This window comes from Apus apus, chromosome 11 (genome assembly GCF_020740795.1).
Source record: "Apus apus isolate bApuApu2 chromosome 11, bApuApu2.pri.cur, whole genome shotgun sequence".
In the NCBI taxonomy this organism is placed as follows: domain Eukaryota; kingdom Metazoa; phylum Chordata; class Aves; order Apodiformes; family Apodidae; genus Apus; species Apus apus.
In genome coordinates, this window is record NC_067292.1 from 15,560,474 (window position 1) to 15,584,702 (window position 24,229).

Here is a 24,229-nt window from a genome sequence, read left to right on the forward strand (position 1 = left end):
CATCAGCAATCCTTAAAATCCATCAAGTTAGGCATTTCAACCACTAGGTCAAAACCAATATGGCCACAATAACCTTTCATCCATACATGAAAACTCTATCACCAGTGATAATTACTTCAGAAGTTACAGTACTTTAATCAGAAACAATCTGGGGGAAGAAAGCTCCAGTTACTAGCAGTAATTTCCAGGGAATTTTCTTCACCCAGAAAGGACATAGGCAATTGAGAATTATTTTCTTCGTTATTTTGTGTCATGCAGCAACTTTTTACATAACGTGACCAAAAGACTTTAGCATAGACTGTTGATGCAGTGAATCAATCCTTTCAGCTGCGCAGAACTAGATCCTAAGTTCGCAGAAAAACCTAGATTCAACACCAACTCCATCAGCTGCACGTAAGTTCACTTATTTCTTGATGGAGTCCAGATACTCAATTCTGTCAAAGGAAAACAGAAGATTTAAGTCTCCATACACAGCTCTCACTTCATGAAACACCTTCTAGGAAGGTCCTTGACCTCAAGTCTAGTTAGCAGCTACTATACACCAGATAAGCCATCTAACACATGAGGAAAAGGAACCCTGATATATTTGAAGAAACTCTGCTACACATGCTAAGAAAAACCACCAGGGCCAAAATGCTCTTTCAAAAAGGCACTGGAACACGATTTTCAGTCTGTGCATGGCTATTTGTTTTTTCAGCCAAGCACAACACACTTCACAATTAATTTTGTATCTTATTTCAGAAGTGGGGAGGTATTCTCAAAACAAAGCTGAATAAACAACTGAAGTGAAAAAAGGCAAAGCTACTGAAAACAGAGAAAAGAGGTAAACTGGGAAGAGTAAGGCAGCTGCTGAGCCAGGTTAAGGGAAAAATTCAGAGGAACAGGTATTGGGGGAAGTAAGCAGACACAAGGGGACCAAGCATTCCTGAGAACTGAAACACAACCCATGCTTTAGGATTACAAAATAAGTCAGTCTCTATGCCAAATTAGCTAAGCCTCCTGCAACCTTCTGGGCCTCCCTCTTAAATCCTAAGCTGCTCCATACAGTAAGAGAGATGCAGCTTGTGTGGTCATTCCTCGGCAGAAAAAATCCACAAGAGTATTTGCAGAGACAGAATCAGAAGCAGTACACAAAATGAGGGAACAGGACTAGTAACTGCCAAGGAGAGGCATGCAGAGCATATGAGGGCATGTGAGGCATATTAGCCCTTAAACTTGAAGTTAAATTAATCAAATGAATACAGCAATATTTAAACATATGTGAACAATTTGAGACAGCTGGTCTATTTTCCCCCCAAGCTTGTCAAATTCAGCAGCTCCTGAGCCCTATATGGCCATTTATGGCTTTGAATAGAACACCCAACTTCAGCAATATGTTGTAAGCAGAGCTTTTCATGGTTTAGCCCTAAAGACAAAATGAATTAAGGAAAAAGGGACACTGACAATAGGTTCGGCATTTCTTTTATCTCATTTTTCCTGATGTTCTTGTATTCATGCAGCCAAAGTAAGATATCATATTATATATTAAATACTACCTGTAGCTGGGTTCTCTTTTGGGACAAATTATCTCATAGGGGAATAGTTTTCTTGTGTTCCTATAACATCTTATTATAATAAGCAAGAAATTTGGGTACAAAAAACACTTAATGACCACTTTTTATATGTGACTAAAAAGGTTGCCTGTCAGCCCCTGTGAAGAAGTAAATTATTTAGCTAATAGTGTTCAGAGATTTTTGTTTCAAGTGGAAGGGTCTGACAGCAAAAATACAAAATAAAAATTAATTTGCTGTCTGAAGTTATTTGTAGAACTACCTTGAAACAGACCACTTAAACACAGGTCTTAACAGTGTCAGTGTCCAAGTTCAACACCATCATTGGACAAGCTGCTGAGGCAGAACTTTCAAATTGGAGCACGAGCCTCCATTTGCTAACTAGGCTCATTAGCTGCATTAAGACCCCCATCATACCACAATTGTTAATTTTGACTTCATAGATCTTCATAAGGAGTAACTTAAGTAGTAAAGTATTCCAGGTGGTTCAGAGTTGAGATACTATTTAAGAAGTTGTCAATGAATAACTTCAGTATCAGACCAAATGCTTTCATTTTGTTTTACTTAAAACACATAATTAAATACACACTAAAAAACAGTTTGCAGAATTAGGAACAATTCACCCACAACAATTAATTATTATTTCAGGAGCCCGACCTTGAGGCAAGAGAATGCTATCAAGTGTAAAGACAAACATGTTCCTCCAGCTGCTTGCCATACTTATTGGACATAATAAACTTGATATGCTGGAGGCTATAATTAATCTTTACTAAGTGAACACTCCTTTTATGATTACTCGCTTACCAAGCTGTCTAATGATACTTAAGGCTTTGATAAGTAAATAAATAAGTTCTTTATGGTCAGTTTTTCCTTCCTTTTTTCAAATGAGACCACAGATTTCTTTACATAGCTTGCTTTACTCAGTCATCCTCAGCTACAATACTTTGACCCAGAAGCTAACAAAATAGCATTCCATTTCAAATTTCTAGAGTAGAATTTCTCTATTACTTTCAATAATTTAATTTGTTCTAAACAAGTTGGCAATCTTTACTGATAAGAGCTCAGTTTTAAAATTACACTGGAAGTGACAATATTATTTTCCTTTCTGTTGCTAGGTCTTATGACAAGGATTGTGTCCCAATAATGTGCACAAAAGTAAAGTTGTAGTGCCCTCTTGTGAGCATTCACATTTCCTTTTTGCCGAAGTAGCTTAAGCACTGATATTGCAACGGTTAAGCAGCTTTTGTGTGACAAACTGCCTTTTTTCAGTAGAAGTGTAACACGATATACACACACACGCCCTCTCCATTAACTGTTCTGAAACTGAAAGATGATCCTAAAAAACCAGAATATTTAAGTTCCACTGAACTTAAAATGGGAAAGACCAATTTCTTTAGTCCTAACTCTCATATAGGAGAAACTGAAAACCAACTTATTGAGTCATTATCATGGATCACAATCTTCTTTCATTAAGGACTACTGAAAAACCCACAAAACCACACACATGCACACACACACTCAAGCCTTCCTACAGTTTAAGCTTTAAATAACTAGTTTGACAAGGACAGGAGGGAAAGGAAGGAAAATAGTCAGAAGAAGGGAAAATAAAAGCTATACAGGAATTGGACAATCCAAGCCAATCTAACCAAAATGCAATCCCTATTCCTACACGTCTAGAAGGAACAATTAGAAAACAGTGATAAAAGTCTGCACAGGCAACACATGGCTAGTCAGAAAAATATCTAAGACTCCATTTTTAGTGAACTACAGTTATAAGTTAGCTAAAAGTCAGCAGTTTATCTCTTGGTCATCTCAAGGTCAAATGTTTATATTCCACTGAATTACAAAACACAAGATGCATTACAAGTGTCTGAAAATTTTCTATTGGTGCTATAAATCTGGGAAAAAACTAAACAAGTGACACAGAAGGACCAGAAATGGTAGCTTACAATTGATTGTTGCCTATTATTTCTTAAGTGACCATGTGTTATCTACCAGTAAGTATTTGCCAAAAGATTGAAGTTTCTCATTTCCCTTGCATAGATCTGGTTTCTGGCAGGCAGTAATAGTCAACTATTGAGTAAAGACAAATCACCAGTAGGCTAAGCTGCCCATTACTGTTTCACAGTAAGGTTTCCACAAGTAACATTTTTAAAGGGCCTTCAAATATGCCATACTCTTGCACTATGTGACTGGTAAAGAAGTTTCACAGAAATGAAGAGACCTTAGCCAGAACATTTCCTAGTCTTTAGAAGTTCATCTTACCACATGAACTCATCACTTGTACACAGGTGTTAAATATTTGACTTCAGCCCACAGAGTCAAGTTCCAAAGGAACTTCATTTATTTAGGCCCAGATGCAAAGACTTATTTCAACTCACTTCAGGTACATGGATCCAAATTGCTGCAAAACCCCAGTGAAACACCACCTCTATCCTGTGACTTCCTAAAACCACTAGCAGCCAGCCACATCTCTGTTCTGCCTTCAGCTTCCTCTTGGACAGTTTCAGTACTGCAGAGGAGCACGACAACAGCAGCCTGTGTGTGTGGCTCCTACAGCACTCTGGCTTCACTAGGGATTGCCAACAACACTTGAACCAAACAACTGCCAAATCTCACATAATTTACCTGCAATCAGTCCTTAAGAAAAGATACTTTAGAGCACATAGATATTAAACTACTTTGGTTTACATGTTTTACAATCAGCACCATACCAAAAAATGTATGGCAGGTGCAGCAGCCACACATATCCTCTCTGAAGATGTACTACACAGACCAACAAGATTTCAGATCTAGAACAGATGATCCAAGTTGATTATTGCAGTGCATATATTTTAAGCACTCAATTACAGAGCTAACAGAATTAAATAATATTAACAGTTAACTCCGTTGTACCTTAAGAACTCACAAGACAACTTACACAGACTAAGGTGCTGGTGAAATTTAACCAGTACCAAATTTATTTTACACAAGGCTTGAACTGCAGATCTTGCTTCTACACATATCAAGTTAAAAGTGAAGATGGCTCACTTAAAAAATGCAATGCATGACTTGCAATAAAACCAAATATTATTTTATTAAGTTCTTTCTGAGCAGATGAGTTTTAGTCTAAGGTAACATTACAGAACTATAAAGACCACATCCTCAGGTTCAAAACTACTTGGCTATTACCTCAGCACAGATTTGAGGTTTACTGACCAGTCTCTAATAGATTAAATCACTGTTTCATAGCTTCATTACAAGTTTTGTAAAGCAGACAACGACAATTCCCACTTCTCATCAAATTGACTGGTTGGTTTGGCACGTTACATTTTGATCTAAAAAACACATTCCTGAACACACTCAAGAGAGCACAGGAGATTTCTAAAACATTTTAAGAATCTGCTATAGGAAAACAGGCTTCATGAAAGCAAGCTCCTGCCAGCTCTCCAGCCTGTCTAGAGCTCTGAATGGCAGTGTCGCAAATGGGCATGTCAGCTGGTCCTCCCCCATTTTCATGTTACCTGCAAACTCCTCTGAGCAACTGATAGAGATGTTAAACAGAAGTTTTCTCAGTATGGATCCCTGTTATCAGCATTTAGTGAACACCCGATAATCCAGCATCCACTCATCTAATTATCTGCCCATTCAGAGCATAAAGTCCTAACTTGAGCACATGAATACTGCAGAAAATGATGTGAAGAGCTTTGCAGAAATTGAGGTGACATCCACTGCCTTCCTATCATCCACAAAGCTAACAATTTTATCACAGAAAAATGGTCCATATCCAGAAACATTAGCTCTTTTCTACGAGAATAAGAACATGTTTTATTTTACTGGCAATTACAAATTCAACTTTAAAAGAAAACATTTATGAGCTTCAAATATAAATTTTTCACGAGAACAGTCAAACATGGGAACAGTCTCTCAAAGGAAGCGGTAGATTTCCTCACATTAGACAGGTTTAGGTCTCAGCTTGACAGCGTGCTTAGTCAGCTCATATAAACTGTACTATTACCTAAAAACGTTAGACCATGATCCTTGAGGTCCCTTCCAACCTGGCATTCTGATTCTATGAAAAACGCATCTATATAAAGAGCACTAGAGGGCAGCAGAAGCTCTCTACACTTGGTAACAAAAACTTTAGTCAGGCTCTACTTATCCAGTCACCTCACATAAAGGAATGCCGCACACAAAACTAAATAGCAAACCCAAACTCTTCCAACCCATATCTGTGACGACAGGGGTCTCATCAGGCAATACATGCATGCTGCGCTACAGGAAGCAAGTCAGCTTCCAGGGTTTACTTCACTGGCTTAGTAATACAGATCATAAAAGGGAATTAAGAGTAAGGCATAGTATAATTAATAATAAAAGCTTATTTCCTGTTTTGTGGCAGTACATATCACAAAGTTCGGAAAATATTTTACAGCAAAGTATTACATTAAGAATTAACTTTTTTTTCTTTCTTAATATGCTGCTCACAATTGATGACACCATGTATATAAATATGGATGTGCACACTACATGAAATATTTTTAACTATATTTTCTAAGCTGCCCAAGAGAAACCAGTACATAGATCATGCCAGGAATCATGAGTTTCTGTGTTTTCTAACAAGTTGAATGGACCACAATACTGCCTGATTTTACAGCTAGTTCTGAACTGCAAAACAGTCCTGAAGCTAGAATTCTGTTTCATAGAGCTACATGGGCAAGTCTCACAGCCTATTGACATTGATTAGTAACCTTACTTCTGGTGTCACCGATCATGACTTGAACTTTGGTTTTGTTTTTCCTTCAGGAAAGCTCCTTCCCTGCTACAATCCCAGAATACAGCAACTAACAAATTAGTAACTTCACTTACATTTTACATTGCATATTCAAATTGCCTGGAAAAAAAAATTAAACCTCCTTTTTAACAAGACTGAAGTGTTTCCCCATCTGGCTTTCAGTATTAGATAAAGTTCCATACTGATACTACCCTTCCTACTCCTTCCCAAACTTCTACCAGAGACTTTGAATCTTTAAAATATACTTGGTTTTCCCATAACATGTGCTTACCACTTTCACACAAGTAAGAGCACAAAAAACCTTCAATGGGAAATAGAAGTCATTACTAATCCTCTATCCATCTTCACAAGGAAAACCCTGTAACTACTCAAATATTCCTCCCAATAAACAGTTGTGTTGCATTAACACCTAAAACTAGCTCTTTGAACATTCTACTATCAAAGAAAAAAAAAAAAAACAAAGTAAAACAACAAATAACAGAATTAAGTTCTAGCAGAAAAACCATTACTATCCTACAGTCAGGAACCAGCCACATCCAGAGAAGTCTTTTTTAATTGAAAAACAACAAAAAAAGACATACCTCTACTTGAAATCCTTCATATATTATACCTCTCCTTTCTCCTCCTCTGAAGGGCCACTTAGTTCTTACTTAAGAATACCCTGGAAGTTTTCCCAGTATCAGGAAATAGTTGCCAACTTTAGCTATCTTGAAAGCCAGCCGAGGAACAAGCAACACAGTTAGTCATACAGCAAATAAATCCCAGTAAAAAGTAATTAACATGACAAAACTTCAAAAAGAATACTACACTCACTCTCAGCTCTACATTCAAAAATCAAGTAATTGTATAGCTGGTCAGTTTCTATAGCTAGAAACAACCAGAAGAGGACCAAAAATAAAACCAGAAAAGATACATTTTTTTAAGAAGGCTTTAAGCACTGCATTCACTTCCAACATCTTTCTTACCAACACAACTTAAGACACTCACCCTACTATCAGATCACTTAAGTCACCTCCAGACTTCCTCTAGGCTGCAAAAAAACCAGCATAAAGCTTGTGAAAAAACTTACCTGTTATTTCCACAGCTATTTCTGCTCCCCTTCTCTTTTAAAAACTTCCCCACACTACAAAAAAATTGCAGTAAGACTTCAGTCCTGCCTTATGTAGCCCAAAGAGAGTCAGGTGTCCTTCAGTTCTATGCTCCACCTGGTCATTAAAACCTCCCACACTGATCCTAAAGGGCTATTTTCTTCCTAACACAAGTGCCTAGAGGAGGTCCTGTATCACCTGTCTTCTTTGAATGTGATCTTTACAGACTACCCACTAAACCCCATTTCACAAATCTCCTAAATCTCAGCACTCAGAGTCACAAACTGCCCTCAGCCTGTCAAGATACAAACGTCTGTTATTTCAAAAGACAATGCAGCAAACCTTTGCCAAAACGTAAAAGCAGTTACTGCGAGGGAACCCTTAAAAATATGCTTTTAAAATTTCTTAATAAAAACATGATTCAGTAAAAAAAAAAGAAAATCATTAAACTCAGAGAATGAAGTCTGTCATTTCAGTACTATCATCATGATTATGTCAATTAACAGTGTAGTTGTGGCAAGCAGACAATCAAACCACAGGTGTAGGTGTTTGAGGAAGGAGCAGTGGAAGAAGTTTTAGAAATCAGCATTTTGATACCCTAACAGCAGGTTTACTCAATTTCCATCAGTACTATCCAGCAGCCAGGAAAACTTTAAGGACACACGATCTGGAGAGTAAAACATTCTAGCTGCCAACAGATTTCTATCTTACAAATTAGACTACTTGCACATTTGATTAGCAATCAGATTTTTATTTGTAGTTGTTTACCACAATGTGAAAGGTTTACATTCAGAATTCCCACTTTTCTTTCTGATCCATACCCTTGGATGCAATTGCTCCCACACACAGAGTCAAAATAATTAAATATTGTCCTAATCTAAAAAGATGTAAAACCATACCCTGATTTACATCTGCCTCTGCAATACCATGAGAGAAACCATCTGCTTCTACATACTTACTTTGCATCTGCAGTGTTTCACATCTGCAGGTGTACAGCATAGCTGCTTCTTGCAGGAGTCCCAGTGTACATTCCAGATCAAACAAACCTCCAAAACGCCAGCCATCAGCACAACAAAACCAAGCAGAACTCCCCAATTAGAACTGCATGGGAACCTATAACTTTTAATATATTCAGAGGGTAAATGACATGAGCTTACCCTCACCCTGCAGATTTTTTAATGGCTCCAAAAATCATCAGGAGAAATGGTTCAGTTCCCTATTCATGCTGCAGGTTGCAGAAGCAATGCACCAAGCAGCCAAGGCAGCCTAGCAAGGGCCCCGTTTGCATGGTACTGCAAGTCTTCACCTGCATCTTAGATTCCTACCAGGCTTTTAGAGCATGTCTACAAAGACATATGCAGAGTTGTTCCATGCAGAGCTGCTCTTTGCTTCCCCAAGTCACGCAGAGCAGCTACTGAGAAGGATCAAAGCAGTCACTGTGGCAATACTCCAATCTCAGCAGCTGATTCAGTTGCATGTGAACTTCATTCCAGCCCTGACCTCAACACCCCTGCAGCAACTTCCACAGATAATCAAACAGGAAACTAGGCAAGTGCAGCAACTGATTTCCTCTCGTCTTGGAAATTTTTATTTCACACTAGCAGAAGGATAAAGGATAAGTACCCTTGTTTTGAGTACACAGGACTCTCTACAGACTACAATCTGTCACAAGGCACACGTGGCAAATCCTAAGGCAGAATAAATTGCTATACTCCTGTGAGAGTCAAGAACATAAAAAAATGCATTTATTCTAACTCTGTTGTCCATGGAACATCTGAAGAAAAATATTTAGGGAAAATAAAGGAGAGGAAGGACAAGAGTAGTCTGTAGGCTACGATGGATCAAGGCAATATTCAAGGCAAACAAGGATCAAGCTACTTTGTGAAGTATAAAACCTGCTAAAGTTATGACTGTTTGAAAAAATGGCAGGATTTTGGGGTGGTGTTATAAAGTGGCAGAAGTTTGATGGAAAGAAAATCTAGCACTGCACAAAAGCCATCTCCAAAACTAATGAGATACAGGCATTTAAGAAAATGAAGCAGAAAACAAAAATCAACATTTTATTCTGTACATTTCAGCAATGTTTTTTAAAATAATTCCAAGAGAATGTATCCAGACATAAAGTGTTGATGACATTCAATGTCCTTTTGGGCAACAGAAAAACCAGTCACATGATCCTGTTTTCAGTCATTCATGTGATTTCTCATTTTAAGCCTGTGCTCTCAACTTATGACATCACCATTCACACTATCCACAGCTGAGAGGCCTTGACAGTGTTACAACAGTGTTGATAGTTTTATTAAGGAAGGACTACAGTTGGCTGGCTAATTCTAATAAAAGGCAGAAGGCTGCCTTTTTTTCTAGGAAAGTACTTCTTTCTTTCTCTGTGGAAGTTAAAGGGTCACAACCATATGTATTTTCTTTTAGAAACCATTAAAGTGAAAAATATTAAACCTTAAACCAGGTATGCTCATTTTTTGAAGTTGTTCTTAAGTGTTTGTCAAAAAAGAGAAAATTAGAAAGAAAATCTATAGGCTGGCTAGGATTAAAAAAATAGTACAAAAATTTTTGGACAGTGTTACCAGTACTCTTTTTGAACAGTCTCAGAGCAAGATTAAAGCTTAAGCCATGAAGGAACTAAAAGGTAGGAAGAAAGACAAAGGTGCTGTGAAACCAAAACATCCAAGAAGCTTGCTTAAAAGCTTGTTTTCTGATGTAACACTCAATAAGAACCTGCCTCATCCTTGCACCTGCAAAAGCTCAGTTGAGCTATTTAGAAACTCTGAAATCAGTTCATGTATTACAATATATAATTAAGCATGTAAGATATGCAAGACATTTGATGCTGATATAATGACAAAGTAGCAACAGGTTAGAAGGAACTGGAAGTATATCCCTAGTTCCCTGCTAGCAAAGTACAAAAGGAAGCCTTAGGAGGAGGTTTCTCATTCCCTCTCTGCATGTAGTCCTCTTGGGCACAACACTGAAATGTTGATAACTCTGACAGGGAACTCTCTTGTATTTTGGGAATTCTTAATTTAGTCCTTGGGTAAACTCAGCAAAACTGTGTAACTGCTCCCCTGAAGAGCTTTTTCTATTTATATGCCATTATAGATAAAACTGCTGGCAAGCCCCTTAGTGCTTCTCCTTTCAACCATGCTAGAAACTCCTCCAGCTTTTTGCTCTGCTCTGCTACGGGGAAGTAAGTCCCATCCCAACTTGGTATCTTGAGACTCTCTTAAAAGTTACTTCAGATAACACGAATATGAAGCGTTTTGTCAACTGCTGCTTATGAATTCTTATCTTGAAATCCATGTTCGGTTATTTGATGCGCTTGGCTTTTAATACGACCCAACAGACACTATGTAAAGGGGAGGGCGAACAGTTAGCTGGGCAGGAACGTGTGCGCCGCGTCAGCCCGTTGGAGCGGTCGGTGCCTGTGCCAAGGGCTGGACGCGGCGGCCCGAGGCTGCACCCACGCCCGGCGCCCCTCGTTACCTTGGGAAGCGGGAGCGCCTCGGGCTGGGGCGGCAGCGCGAGATCTGGCGATGCCCTCAGTGGGTCAAGTTAACTGAAATCCTGGCCACACAGGCTCACCCTAGAGAGACGGAGAGAGTCTCAGCTAAGCTACCTGCCCCTCGGGTGCTCAACCAGCCCCACGGGTGTGATTAACGGGAAGGAGCGCGGGGCCGGAGCACCCCCCCCCCCCCCCCCCCCGCGGGGCCGCCGCGGCAGGGACGGGCTGTGCCCCAGGCGCTGGGCCGCCCGCCGCGCTGCTCGCCTGGCGGGCACGTCCTGGAGCCGCCGGCTGCCCTTCCCAGCGAGAAGCCCCACGCCCCGCCGCCCGGGGCTGGCACACGGGGCGGGCCTCGCTCCAGGGCGGCTTCTCCTCAGCGGGGCCGCCGCCGGTAGCGGGGCCTGCCCAGGAGCCCGGGCCCGGCCTCTGCCGGAGCCTCCAGAGTAAACGCGCCCGGGATTGGCTTCTGCCAGCCGAGGGGGCCATGTTGGATCAGCTCGCCCCGCCGCGCATACACCATTTTATAGGCTCGGCGGCCGCTCCCCCCGCCTCCCGCCCCGCTCAGGGCTGCCCCCTCCCGCGGGGGCTGCGGCGTGAGGTGAAGGTGTCTCGGGAAAGGAAATTCGCACGCTCCCGCTTCCCCTCCCCGCCCCCCGCACACACTCCTCCCCGCGCACGCCCCTTCCCTGCCGCGCCCTCCTCTTCCTCACCCCGCTCGGCCCCTCCGGCCCCCCCCGCACACCCGTGCGGTGTGTGTGCCTCCCCCCCCGCACACACCCGCCGCTCGCGCCCTCCCTTCCCCGAGCGGCGTGTCAGCGCGCGGCGGCGGCCCCCGCGCGGGCGGCCAATCAGCGCGGGGGTGACAAATATGCAAATGCGCCCCCCGGCCCGTCCCCCCGGGTGCGCTGGGGCCGCTGGGGTCGCGGCGCGGAGCGAGTGAAACTTCGCCCCCAGCCCCTCCCGCCGGCCTGCGCGGTGGGCGGCGGGGGGAGGAGAGAGAGCCCGGCCGAGCCCGCCGCGCCGCCCTCGGCCGCTCCTGCCGCCGCCCGCCTCTCCCGGCCTGCGCCGGCCGCCCGGTAAGTGCCGCCCTCGGCTCAGCGGCTCCCCGGGTGCCCGGGGGGGGGGGCGGGGGGAATCCCCGAGGGGGAGGGGAAGCCGCCGCCGCTCCTGCCGCCGCCTCTGAGGCTCCGCGTCTGCCCGCGGCCGCCCCGGCGGGGAGCTGTCAGGCGCGGGGCATCGCCTCCGCCCCGCGCGTGTGCCTCCTGCCGGGCAGCGGCTCCGGGCGCTGCCGCCGCCGCGTAATGGCGAACCCGGCGGTGAGTACGTGCGAAGGGCCGGGCTGCTGCCCGCCAGCTCCGGAGCAGGCCGCGCTCCAGGTGCCGGAGACACCGGCTGGCCCCGGCGCCCCGTTAGCCCTCCCCGCCCCTCCTTCCGCCGGGAGACGGCGCGGCGCGGCCTGCTCGCCGCCCGGGCTCTCCCCGCCGCCCTGCCGCGACCTGCTTCCGCCCCTCGCCGACACCCGCGGAGGAGTTGCCGGGCTCGGGGCTCCGCGCGGGTCCCTCGCACCTCTCCGGCTGAGGTGGGAGGAGGAGGAGGAGGAGGAAGAGGGGCGGCGGCGAGGCGAGCTTTTCCTGGGGATAGCGGGGGTGGAGCGGGGCAGGATGGAGGCTGCGAGGGCGCCCGGCGATGCGGTCTCCGCCGCCCCCGACCTCCCTGCCCCGCAGCGGGGCTGAGGAGGCGGCGTGAGGCCCGCGGGCGGGGGCAAAGTTTGGAAGGGAGATCTGGGCCTTCCCTTGGTGGCGGGGTTGGGGAAAGGCTGGATGCCCTGGCCTTTCAGGTGAGAAGATGGCAGGGCCAGAGGAAAAGGGCTGGTCTCCTTCCGAGGGAATTCGGAGGGAGAGGTTGGATGCTGCTCGCTCCCCCCGCGGGAAGGTGGCAGTGGGAGGAAAGGGCTTGGGTGGAGGAAGGCAAAGATGTCCCCAGCTCCCCTGGGCCGTTCAGGGAGGGGGCAGCGCCACCAGGAAGGGATGTGGCACCTTCCCAGGCAGGAAAGGGGGGATGTGAGATGGGGTTTTTCGCTACGCAGGCTAATATGGGTGGGGAGTGGGAGGAATTGAAATTATTTCCTAGGGCAAGCAAAGCAGTGGGAAAAAGAGGAGCTGAGTTTGGCAGCCCACCGGCTTGGATCTACGACAGCAGAAAACGTGGTAGCTGGGGAAAGGAATATGGGAGGGCTGGCGCTGGGGAGGTGTGTCTGGGAGAGAGGGAGGTGGGCATGCAGTCTGCTGTCCTGGGCTGAGGAGGAGCGGTGGCACATGGCTGCCGGTTCATGCTGCATATGTGGAGGCTTAAAAAGGGGCTTGGCTGTCAAAGTGCAAGGCTGGAATTTAGGGATTGGTATTTTCCAGGTAGGGACCACAAGCTGACTTCCTTCGAGGAAGGAGAGAGGATTTTGAGGCTAGCTCATTGCTGTGTGTGTATAGCACTGAGTGGATAGGTGGCATGCATCGTTATTCTAGTGAGGTGGAGAAATTACCCAATCTCCTCCTACTGAGGCTTAAAGCAGGGAAATGTTAAAACCTCTTCATTCCTTCACGTTTTTTGTGAACATTGATAAAAAACAGATTAAGGGTGTCCATGCTTCTTTAATTTGGATGTTTAGCTTTGACATCGAGGTTGCTGCATACACTTTTCAGTTGGTAAGAGGTGGTTTGCACTCTCACTGTCTTTGTATCATAAGGGCCTTCCATCTTCAACAACTACAAACTCCCTTTAGTGTATAAAAGTTGTTTAACTTCATCAGTGTGAGAAAATGCAGCTCAGTCTCCTTCCCTTATGTAGAAGTGATCTGAGCCCTTTGGTGTTACAATGTGTGCTCATGAGAGACAAAATAATAATCTGTGCAAAGGGATAAGGTTTCTAGTTTTCCACTTTTGTCGTTTTTGAGACTTTGTAAGAAGTAGCTGTAAAAAGTAATTCTTCTCTCAGGAAAACTGGGCCCATCAGTCCTAAGAGCTCTCTGCATCTGTTTTTAAACCTGTGTCATTTGTCACCATCAAGTTCCCATTTGGCAGGTGTGAGGTAAAAATTTGCTTTTACTTTGTTTTACATGTAATTATTTGTATGTAGATATAAATATGTTTAGCATTTGAGGCGGAATATTGATATTCACTCATCTCTGAGCCATGTCTGAATTTTTAATCTGGATCCAGGTTTTATTTATTGATGCATAGATCGCTTTTTGCTTGTTTCTTTCACAATGTAAATATTTTAAAATTAATAATTATTCATATATTGTACATTTTTAACTGTTGAAGAATGATTAGCCGTTAATATCTTATGGTTTTACCTACTCACAAAGTTTCTACATGTCCCCAACCTCTAGAACTCCCAACTAGTAATGAGTTTCTCATTGTTACTGCATCTGTCAGATGAGACTTAAAAAGTTCTATGGACCTAAAAGTCCAGTTTTTATAAGCCAAAGAGCAAAAATTAATATACATGTTCTTGAAAGTTAACCAATTAGGGATCCATATGCTGTGCCCTATGTATAAATCAGAGCCACACAGAGAAGTTAGTGGGAAGTAAGGTAGGATGTGAACTTCAGAGAGCAGCAGCTCTGTGGTAACCTTCAAGTAGTTGTGAAGTAGCTGTCTCTTTTTCTCCCCACTGGTGGATAAGCTACATCAAGGTCTTGGGCGTTTCTAAGATGCTGAGGGCAGGCACATAGGTAGTTACAATGTGTCTGCACCAGTTTAGTTTGTGCTAAGGTGTTTAACCAAGTAGTTCAATTTGTATGAATTTATGCTGTTCTTCACAGTTAAGATGTATTAACTTCACTCTGAGTAAAGCTGTTATTTTTACTGGAAAAGAACCAGAATTTTAAGTCTCTCAATTTTTCAAGACTTTTGAGGGATCTCGGCACCTACTTGTTTCACATGAGCTCCTGGTGCTAAATGCTCTTGAACATTAGTCCAGGAGTTCAGTCATGGAGAAATGTTGATGAAAGACAGTGTGGTTTCTAAAAAGTATTTTTAGTGATGTTATCTAAAAGGTGTATGACATGAACCACTACTAAGACACTATTGAGGCCCTGAAACAGGCATTATTCATTTGTTTCCTTTTGAGAGAAAAGTTAGTGGTGTGGGCAGATTAAAATGAAAAGGTTGACATGCTGCTTTAAAATTGCCTTGTTCAAGTAACCCATAAGGTAAATATATATGCACTTTTGTTCTTACTTTATATGTCTAATAGATATTTTGGGGGGGGGATGTAAAAATTTTACAATACAGATTTTCCCTATAGTTAAGGTTTGTGTATCCTTCAAACCCTTCAAAAGTACAGGTAATCTGGACAACTAAATATTTTATGAGTCAGCATTCCTTACAGCACATCTTTTTCTTTTATATCAGTCTTGTAGAAGTCAGTGTCCAAACACTGCATCATTGTCTTTCTTTGTCACTTTTCATGCAATTTAATTTGATCAGAAGTTGGATCTGATAGAGTTGAATGGCATGATGCTATTCATCACTGGATTGCAGTATTACACTTCTTTCCACTGCTATGTATGAACTAAATTCTCAGAAGCATTTTGTGCACATAAGTACCAGTCATCCATCTGAAGTATTTTTCTGTGTTTAACTGAAATCCAGTTACCCTTGGCACTCAGTTTCTTTTCTAATCAAAGTAGGTTTTGTGGATACTTTATTTTCTTCCACTGGCCTATCTTTATTTGTCCTTTTAATGGTCTGGGTTCTAACACACTATGCAGCTGTGAGCTTAATGAACACAGAAATCTCACACTCTGGCACATGTAGTGTCCTTTCATTCTGTTTTCCTAGTGCTCTTCTCCTAGTTCGAAATGGTGCTTCAGGAATGTCAGGTATCTGCATACACTTAAATGGGTGATGGAGAAGCCATCTGTTTGTTTCGTCAAATGTTAAAGAATTGACAAACTGTTTTCAAGTAACTACAGTGTTGGAAACTTGCTGAATACCACCTCTAAATCAATCACTGTTTAACAATGTGGTTAGTGAAGCTGTAGCTTTGACTTCAGAAGCATTAGCATCTTAGTTCTACTTTCAAAACGTGTATATGTTAATATTCAGATGAATACACAGCTACCTCTTAAAACAAGCTTTATATCAAATAAAAGGCTATTTTTGGTAGTGCCTTGGAACTAAGTTCCTCTTTCAGTGCTGCCTTTACATTACATTTGCTTACTAAACTGCAAGAAATGAGTTAAAGGGAGGAGGTTTTATTTAGACGCAGAGTTCAGCAGAATCATGGGATGATACATTGGTATGATTTGACATCTGTAAGTGAGCAAATGCATTGAGATCCTTGACTTCATTCTTAACCATTACAAAAGATATGTCAAATAATAATGTCTTAGGCCACCAGTTTAGACACATCTTTCCTTTTTTAATATATGTGGTTTTGTTTTAATCTTAAATCAACAGTTGAACTTGCAGGAAGATAAAAAAATGTTCCCATCCCTTTTCTGAAGACAAATAGTAATTTTGCCTTTTTCTTTATCTGAGTTGTATTTCAAAATATAGTAACTGGTTACTTTTTCCTTCTGCAGTGCCTTCTTGGGCACTTCTTCTTATGTTGCGTGAGCAGTATTAAGAGGTTGGTTCACTCTTACCTGTTGGTCACTAAACTTCCAGCTTTCTTCCAAAATTTACTCTGGAAATGGCTTTTGAAGAGTAAATTATTTTATTTCATTTGATACTTAACAGCCTAAAGAAAAAAGTTTTAAGCTTCAGAAAAATAACAGCTGTCTAATGGCTTGTAATTCTACTCCTCTGATATTCCATGTTAGAAGAAATCTCAGAGTTAAATAGGGTATATTTTAGTTTTCAGTTGCCGTGTAGTAAAGCCGTTGTAGTTAGTAGCTTCCACCAACATGAAAACCAGCATTAGGTGAGGTGATGGGCCTGATTCCATATAATATGGTGTTGCCAGTTTCAGCAAGTAGGTTTTGAAAGTATTATTTGCAGTTTTTCAGAAGATAAACTGAAATTTAGCATCAAAGAATTAATTCACTGATACTTTTGAGGGACAGGTGGGTTTTGCCCCATTTTTTTGAATTCCTCTTTTTCAGGCCCTTGTGGAAGAGCATTGATGTTGCAGTGGAAGAGTATGGAGCCTCTGCCTATTGCAAGTGTGTTCAGGAATGTGTTGTCAATGTGCTGGAAGCTATGAAACGAAATGGAAAATGTTTTACTTGAGTTATCAGTTTTAATTGGTTTCTTAATTTGAGAATATTGAACAAGTCACAAACCCAGAATGTCTTGCCTAACATGTGCTTGAGAGGGATTTAAAAACAAACTTAAATATCAAATCTTAGAAATACTTTTTATAAAAAATAGAAAATTTGTATGCAGCCTCTCTGAAAAGTGTAGACTTCTTTTCTAGAGGGAACTCCTTATGCCAGCCTATGTAGTATGGAGTGGGAAGTCTGAACCTGTTGTCTTCAGTACAGTAGTACCATGGTATCCTAATCTGTTTGTGTCAAGACTTGAAAGTGGGTTCTTTTTTTCCAAATTGTCATAGAGAAGGCTTCTCTTTGTCAGTGTCAAGTTTTCACAGTTTCTGGTGTGTCCTCATATATCATGATCCATGGGTATCTGTTAGACATGATCCTTTGCATTATTCTAGTTGGTACTTACAGATTGTAAACTTGCAGCAGTTTGCGAAGATGCCTGTCAGACTAGAACAGAAGACTTGTTGGAAGTTAGTATATTATCATGTTGTGAGTCAGAAGAGGGCTATGCTCTGAAGCCTTTTGTCTCTGGTGGTTTGTAACGTAGTCTTGGTTTAGGCCACATGTGAAAATGAGAAGGCTTTTTTCTCTCATTTTCAGCACAGCTGTTTCTCTACATCTTAAAATGGCCCTGTAGTTCCTCAGAAAAGAAACTGGAATTCAGAAACTTATTTTGTGGGCCTAATATAAGGCGTAACACTGAAGTTTATGCTGAAACTCTGGAAACCCTATAATGCTTGCATGAGAAATCTGAGCAGCACTGAGAGGATTTTCTTTTTAAATTTATAAGGAAGTTTGTGTAACTGTCTTGTGACCAGAAATAAGAAAATCCAGGTGTACCTAAAGAAATGTGTATTTTTCTTGCAGTATTTTATTAAGAAACTGTATTAGTTGGACTGAGGAAGATAATTTTTAAAGTCACTTTGGAAGGTAGCTTATTGTATGTCTAGGCATGCTTATAATGAGTTTAGTCCTGGTTCTGTTTAATAAAATAAAAGCTTTGCTATATATCAGTTAGTTTTCCCAAGTCAAGATTGAAAAGCATGCATTAAGACTCTTCCAAAGAAAAAGACTTACAGAACGTTTTTCACTGTATCTCATTGAACATATTTATGCATGTGTATGTTTATATATCTGTATGTAATTAAAAGGCCACATGCAATATAGCTTATTTGAGAATCTGTGGAAATAGATCCCATTTTGCTTCTTAATGAAACATTAAGTTCCTTTTGTGTGTATTTGTCTTTGGCATTTAATATAATCATCAGTGATTCTTCCACTGTCTGAAGTATTTCTTGTATTTTACATTTGTAATAATGTATTGTAGATCTACTGAATGTATCTTTAGTTACATGTTTTTTTTCTTCTTTTCAACATAGGATTTTTCAAACTTTTAAGTACTCCATAACTGTCTCCATATTGGAAGCTGTTGAAGTAAGTGGACACTGTAATAAAGAGTAAGAAACATATTTTTTCTCTTTATACTTCATGAAGAATCTACTTAATTAAGGATTCAAATCAGCTGTTTTGCATACACAAGAACTTAATATAGTGTTTGTATTATATGGTAGCTATGGATGAATTACGTTTCTTTCTTTACTGTTGAATTGCTAGAGCTAAGAGAAATTACTTGATTGCAAGTTTTCAATTTTTCTTTTTTTCAATTAATAATTTTTCAGTGCCTCTAGTCAGTTTATTTCATAGAATCATAAAAACACTTAGGTTGGAAAAGACCTTCAAGATGGTCTAGTCCAACTATAACCCTACTCTTCCAAGTCCAGCACTAAGCCATTTCCCCAGGCACCACAGCTAGACAACTTTTAAACACATCCAGGGATGGTGACTCAGCCAGCCTGGGCTGCCTCTTTCCTTTCAGTGAAAAAGTTCTTCCTAATGTCTAGTCTAAACCTCCCCTGGTGCAGCTTGAGGTCATTCCCTCTTGTTCTATTAACAGTTAAATGTGAGAAGAGACCAGTGCCTGCCTCTTTACAACATCCTTTCAGGTAGTTGCAGAAGGCAATGAGGTCTCTCCTCAGCCTCCTTTTCTTCAGACTGGAGAGCCCCAGTTTCCTCAGCTGCTCCTCATGAGACTTGTTCTCTAGGCCCTTCACCAGCTTTGTTGCTGGACATGCTCCAGCACCTCCATGTCCTTCTTATATTGAGGTGCCCAAAACTGGATGAAGTGTTTGAGGTGTGGCCTCACCAGTGCTGATTACAGAGGGACAATCACCTCCCTGGTCCTACTGGCCATGCTATTTCTAATACAGGCCAGGTTGCCATTGGCCCTCTTGGCCACCTGGGCACACTGCTGCCTCATGTTCAGCTGCCTATCAGTCAGAACCCCCAGGTCCCTTTCTGCTGGACAGCTTTCCAACCGCTCTTCCTCAAGCCTGTAGTGTTGCGTGGGGTTGTTGTGGCCCAAGTGCAAGACCTTTAAACTATAGCCTGGTTTAGTCAAGAAAAAAATTCTATATAAATAGAAGTTTAGGAATTACAAAAATATATTGAAATGCTGCATAAAGCCTGGCAATTAAATAATTTCAAGCTTGATTCTACTTTCTGGATGTCAGGAGGACTTTTTTGCATGATAGAAGCTCTATTTGCATTATGGGAGTACCAGTATAATAAAAGAGAAAAAGTAGAGGAAGTTTTCTGGCTGTTCTGGTACAAAATTCATATTACTTCATGTAGATAGCAGACAAAGATGGAAGTATTTTAGTAACTTTCACCTAGCTATGTGTTTGAGCACCTGCTTATTTGTGAAATGTGTTATTTAAGTATCCCTATTAATGTACAGCAGAGACAGTTTAGAAATCATTGAATAAGTCTTGAAGTTACTGAGTAATAAAAGGAAGATAAATCCAATAATCCATGCACCAAATTAGTACCAATTTTTTTTTTTTCTGAAGCATTACAGGCTTTTCTTAATTTATCTTTGACATGTTACAGCATTTTTTCAAAGATGTGGGAAGAAGAAATAATATTTGTGTTTAAAATTTGCTTCTTCATGCAGTAATATATGCTATATTTTAATAAAGATTAAATGTTAAGCTGTAGTGCTTTTGCAAAGGTGTTTAGGAGTTTGTCATCAAGAAACTGTATTTAAGGAGAGGGAAATGTTTGTTTATTGAAATTGGGGGATTCTCTGTGCCCTGGAGAGAATGATCATGTTTTTGAAAGGGTAGCTTTGTTTATGGAGAAAGATGCTGGTATAGAATAGAAGCTCATGTACCAACTTTTTGTCTGTCTTTTAATGTTAGAGGGTGTTTTGTTTGCTCTGAGGCTTTTACATACAGGCCCCAGAAGCCCATATGTTCACTCCATGCACTTTTTCCAATATAAGAGAACCTCTCCAAGTTCATCTCCTTTACCTGTTGTTGAGGCAAGGAGTAGAATAAAACTGTCATGCAAGTAGGCTACCTTAGAAGGGCAGTGTCAGTTCCTATTGGCAGCTACATCTGTCAGTAAATAATAGCTTACTGCTATTAAAAGTGTGTACAGTGCTTGACAGGTCCAAAACCTAACCTCAAAATCTCTTTTTTTTGTCTATCATTATATTGTGTCTCAAAGTTGCTCTAAAACTTTTAGTGTTCTGGCACAGCAGCTACCTTTCAACCTTGAAGGTTTGTAGGGTTGGTTTTGGTTTTGTTTTTTCTTCAGTGGTCTTAGAAAATGGGCATTTTACTTGCCTATTCATGAGACATTTGTGAAATCGTGGCTACTTGTGGTTGTGTGTTAATTCTGATGTTCTTTATGGTATCTTTTTTTTTTTTTTAATTTAAAGTACTGCATTTGAATATATACTCCTGAAGTTGGTTGTTGTGTGATTTGTGTATCGTGTTTCATTTCAGATCTCTAATGATGAGGTGTCCATCTGGATTTAAAACACATCTTTGATATTCTTAATTCTTAGAGAGATGTGTTCTATATTCATGGGTAAGGATACTTGTTCTCTTGACTTAAAGCCTTTTCTTAAATATCTTGTGATATGTTATTAATTTAGAAGGTTTCAGCAACTTGTTTTTATGTATTATAGCTCAATCAGATATTTATTATAGTATAGAATTCTTTATGTGCCTGTGCTAGCTCTTAATTTTGACTTGGGCTAATTATTTAGCCCTAGGTCCTGCTCTGGCACAGGGTGTTGGACTCCATCGTCTCCAGAGGTCCCTTCCAACCCCTAATATTCTGTGATTCTGTGATTAAACTTTGGAATTTGTATACCTAAGTATCTGTCCTCTCAGTATTACAGGTACAGAGAAGCAGCATGGTGGTGTTTTGGTAAATATTGTAAAATGAGTCTGTGATTTGAGATTACTTTTCTGATACTCATCACAGTTCTATGGGTTTTCATTGGGTATCTCAGCATACATCTTTTGAATATGGAGTTTTGAAAAGAAACAAACTGTCCTGGGAAGCAACAACAGGAAAGGCTGTGAATTTTGTGTAATGAAATAAACCAATAATATAAAATATATTTAATCTGAGGAAATTTTGTGGTATTACACTCCCCCACTTCAAAACAGTAGAAACAAAACAGTCTCAAAAATATCATGAGAAAATACTAATTTTTTTAAATGCTGCTAGTATTTTTAATTTTTGTAGGTCTGTCCATAAGAGCTAAGGTTACTACATTCATTACAGAATTTGTTCAAGTGTTCTCTCTGTATATTAAGTGCTGCTTGCTGAAGTACCATTTAGAGATGTTATAAATTTACCTTGATTTAAAAATTAATATTAAATTGGATCTCTAAAAGAAGTATAGTAAGTGGCTCAAACACGCTGTGGGACTTTGTGATATCATGCTGTGTTATACAGAGAGTTCTGTGATACCCTTTGGTGTGGTTTTGCTCAGTTCAGTTTACACAAAGCTGCTCTCAGTCAGGAGGCTGTCCCCTTCACAGTGAAGGCAAGCATCTTTGAGAACGGTAGGAGTTTGTCTTTAGTTGAATTGGAAGATGGATTTTCTTTCCAAGTGAAATGTCATTTGTCATCTTGGTTGACTAGAACTTTTATGAATGACCAAAACATGAAAGTTACTGAATTTTTATTTTTTTTTCCTAAATTCCTAATATTTATTTCACATAATATACCTGTTTCAGGAGAAAGGAAAGGTTGTAAAAGGGAGTTTGTGCCTGTCTGGACAGTAGTGGGGGAGACAGTTACATGAAGTGTTTGGTGCAAGCAAAACAAGTGTAGGTATGAGAACAGCTTAGTCTGAGTTAGTATGATAAGCACATATGAGCCAGTTTGCTCCAGTTTTATGCTCTTACTCAGAACTGGAACTGTAGTCATGGTCTGGAACCTAGTCCTGAGAATTTAATTTAAGACTGTCGCTTTCAAATCTTTATCTTCCGTATCTTCAAATGAAAACACTAGGTACTTGAGTTCTCTTTTGAGTATTTAGTATGATGTCTGTGAACTCTGTGGCAGAATAGAATTTTAAACAAAACCAGTATGTTGAGGGTATGACTTCACTTAAAAGGATAGCTCATTACTTGAAAATAATTATAAATGCAAAGAAATGAAAAGCAATTATAAAATAATGGACATCTGAGCATATAATCGGATGGTTATTTTTCAATTAATGAAGCAGGCTACCCAAACAAGTTTTCTCCTAATTTTAGTGATAACAGTAAAAGAAAATGGATCTTTTTAAGCCATATTTTGCTATGGCTACCATGGAGCTCTTTTACAAAGACTTATTTGTGTCTGTAAGGGAAAAAAAAGAGTTAATCTCTACTAAATATCCAAATGTTCTTTCTTTAATCTTCTACATTTCTGGGATTTTGAGGACTTTGTGCTGTCCCTTTGTGCATTTTAAATTTATCATGTACACTGATCTTGAAATCTATAACAGAATATCATTTATATTGGCACATCAGTGGGAGGTAACTTCTGCTTTACTTAATTGACTGCAGCTTTTTGAACTCGGCTAAAGCTTTAGTTCCAATTAAATCTGAGAAATAATGATAGTGTAATTGTCTTTTTAATATTGAGGAGGGATTATCTTTTTATCATTTCTGAAAATTACCAAGTGATCAGTTTTTTGAGTATCTGTGTTTTCACACCCTGTATTGTTTGCCTCTTTTGGTACAGTGTTCCATCTGCTAATAGATGGACAAATCATATGTATGTTAGATAGAACTTAGTAAATACAGTTATTTTTTCAGTCACTGGCAGATCTGTTGCTTGGAAGCAGATCTGTCATGCCTGGTTGCGTTGTTTTCCTAAAACAAAACAAACCCCAGAAAACCCTGAACCACTTGGGTTGCATATAATGTAAAACTCTTCCACAGTTGTGACTATAAGTGTTTACCTCTTCAGTGTCCTTTACCTGTAGTGTGGACTGTGGTGATGTCACACATCAGTCATGTGAAGCAGTGATACTTGGTTTGTCAAAGTGTAAAAGTGTGGATTTTGTGGTCATGTTATGAATCCTCAGCTGATTTACTTATAACTAGAGTAGCTTGCTTTCTGTTATCACTTCATCAAAAGTAATTAGCAATGCAATTAATGAAATAAAGCACATCAGTAGTTTCTATTATCTTGTACTTTATTGCTACTCCCACTTCATTTTTTTGAAAGTGAAATTTGATAACTGTGTTCCAATATGTTTTCTCATGTATTCATTCTTTTTTGATGTATTCTGAAAAATGAATCTTGCCTTTTCTTCCAGTCTTTGAATCTTGTACAGTTCTCTTTTATTTCTACTGTTATTTGTGTCTGTAGCTACAGCTTCTCTTTTTACAACTCAGATCTACCACATGCTAATGTAGTGTGTATATATATATATATATATATAACTGGATCGTCTCTCTGTAACTTTCAGGCTATTTTTTCCTGGTCTTTCTTTCTGACAAGAATAAAGGATTGTTACTAAAGTCTGATGAGCAACAAAAAAGGAGAAAGTTTCTTTTTTAATTTTTCTTCCCCTCCTACTGTTTTGGAAGGAATTTCATTAGCTGTGTTGAGACCTGTTTCCCAACCTAGCTGTGGTATTGATCCCCTCTTCTTCCACACACACTTAAG

General features: G+C 40.6%; 1 protein-coding gene across 4 annotated transcripts in view; it reads left to right on the forward strand.

Annotated features, from left to right (window-relative positions):
* The first annotated feature begins 11,913 nt into the window (after positions 1-11,913).
* Positions 11,914-24,229, forward strand: part of CHD9 (chromodomain helicase DNA binding protein 9) — an 87,134-nt gene continuing 74,818 nt past the window's right edge. For 3 of the 4 annotated variants that reach the window (XM_051629638.1, XM_051629641.1, XM_051629640.1), the window contains exons 1-3: positions 11,914-12,002; positions 18,577-18,631; positions 21,049-21,133. The gene's annotated coding sequence lies outside the window, so the exon portion shown is untranslated. The remainder of the gene's footprint in view (positions 12,003-18,576; positions 18,632-21,048; positions 21,134-24,229) is intronic. The other variant, XM_051629639.1, reaches the window with a different exon arrangement.